The 1,885-nt window shown below is 57.7% G+C and overlaps 2 non-coding genes and 1 pseudogene across 2 annotated transcripts in view; all 3 read left to right on the top strand.

Annotated features, from left to right (window-relative positions):
* LOC145916446 (small subunit ribosomal RNA) lies at positions 1–1,121 on the top strand (annotated as a pseudogene; the record flags this gene model as incomplete).
* A 260-nt stretch (positions 1,122–1,381) lies between these two features.
* LOC145916451 (5.8S ribosomal RNA) lies at positions 1,382–1,535 on the top strand. The gene has a single exon (XR_014404675.1). It is a non-coding gene; the product is annotated as a 5.8S ribosomal RNA (ribosomal RNA).
* Positions 1,536–1,779: 244 nt separating this feature from the next.
* LOC145916447 (large subunit ribosomal RNA) overlaps positions 1,780–1,885 on the top strand; it is a 3,686-nt gene continuing 3,580 nt past the window's right edge. The window contains exon 1 of the ribosomal RNA XR_014404672.1: positions 1,780–1,885. This exon is cut by the window's right edge and continues 3,580 nt beyond it. This is a non-coding gene — a ribosomal RNA (large subunit ribosomal RNA).

Genomic DNA, 1,885 nt, shown 5'->3' with positions numbered 1-1,885 from the left:
GCCCTCTCCCCCGGCGCTCCGCCGGTGCCCTTGACTGAGTGTCGGCGGCGGCCGGGACGTTTACTTTGAAAAAATTAGAGTGTTCAAAGCAGGCGCTTCGCCTGAATAATGGTGCATGGAATAATGGAATAGGACCTCGGTTCTATTTTGTTGGTTTTCGGAGCGCGAGGTAATGATTAAGAGGGACGGACGGGGGCATTCGTACTGTGCCGTTAGAGGTGAAATTCTTGGATCGGCGCAAGACGAACGACTGCGAAAGCATTTGCCAAGAATGTTTTCTTTAATCAAGAGCGAAAGTCAGAGGTTCGAAGACGATCAGATACCGTCCTAGTTCTGACTATAAACGATGCCAACCAGCGATCGGGGGGCGTTACTTTGACGACCCCTCCGGCAGCTTGCGGGAAACCAAAGTCTTTGGGTTCCGGGGGAAGTATGGTTGCAAAGCTGAAACTTAAAGGAATTGACGGAAGGGCACCACCAGGCGTGGAGCCTGCGGCTTAATTTGACTCAACACGGGGAATCTCACCCGGCCCGGACACAGTGAGGATTGACAGATTGAGAGCTCTTTCTTGATTCTGTGGGTGGTGGTGCATGGCCGTTCTTAGTTGGTGGAGCGATTTGTCTGGTTAATTCCGATAACGAACGAGACTCTGGCTTGCTAACTAGTTACGCGACCCTATCGGTCGGCGTTGAACTTCTTAGAGGGACTAGTGGCGCTTAGCCACACGAGATTGAGCAATAACAGGTCTGTGATGCCCTTAGATGTTCGGGGCCGCACGCGCGCTACACTGACCGGATCAGCGTGTCGCCGCCTAGGCCGGAAGGTCCGGGTAACCCGCTGAACCCCGGTCGTGCTAGGGATAGGGAATTGCAATTGTTTCCCTTGAACGAGGAATGCCCAGTAAGCGCGAGTCATCAGCTCGCGTTGATTACGTCCCTGCCCTTTGTACACACCGCCCGTCGCTACTACCGATTGAATGGTTTAGTGAGGTCCTCCGATTGGACCTGGCGCGTTCGGCAACGGCCGCGCCGGCGTCCGAGAAGACGATCTAACTTGATCATTTAGAGGAAGTAAAAGTCGTAACAAGGTTTCCGTAGGTGAACCTGCGGAAGGATCATTACCGGCCGATCGCCGATCGAGTGGTCGTGCGTTCGACAGGTGGAGAAGGCTCCGTATCTTGGCGGCCGCGCACGCCCTTCGTCGCTGTTGAGGCGCACGCGATTGCACTTCGGTCACCCTGTTTCGTTCTGCGCCGAGTGCCGTGGCCATGTGCCAGGCTGGCTTCATGCGTCGCCTACGGCTGGCGACCGCTCGGCCACCGCTTTTTTCGACTGTGCAATCCGGCTGGGTCGCGCTTGTCCAACTGACGAAGTCACGGAGGGCTCTTGGCGGTGGATCACTCGGCTCGCGAGTCGATGAAGGACGCAGCTAGCTGCGTGAATTAATGTGAATTGCAGGACACATTGAGCATCGACGTTCTGAACGCAAATTGCGGCACCGGGTCAATCCCGGCGCCACGCCCGCCTCAGGGTCGCGTTGTAACGTTCCCGCGCGGCGACGCGTCGGGCCGGTGCGGTGTCGGCCGTTGCCACGGTCGTCCCGCCCAGGACAGCACGAACGCAGTGTCAGCGCGCGAAACCGAACGCGGCGTGCGTCTCGTTACGAGTCGGCCTCGAAGAGGATCCCGGCCCGGAGCAGCACGGCTCGCGTTCGGGCGCGGCGCTCGCACGAGCTTCGGTGGCGCGCGCGTGTCTCTCGCAAACGAGGCACTGGATTATCGGCCTGAGGTCGGACGAGGCTACCCGCTGAATTTAAGCATATTACTAAGCGGAGGAAAAGAAACTAACGAGGATTCCCCCAGTAACGGCGAGTGAAGTGGGAAGT

The sequence above is a fragment of the Ascidia mentula genome, assembly GCF_947561715.1.
Source record: "Ascidia mentula chromosome 2 unlocalized genomic scaffold, kaAscMent1.1 SUPER_2_unloc_54, whole genome shotgun sequence".
Classification (NCBI taxonomy): domain Eukaryota; kingdom Metazoa; phylum Chordata; class Ascidiacea; order Phlebobranchia; family Ascidiidae; genus Ascidia; species Ascidia mentula.
This window is presented reverse-complemented; position numbering and strand designations above follow the sequence as displayed.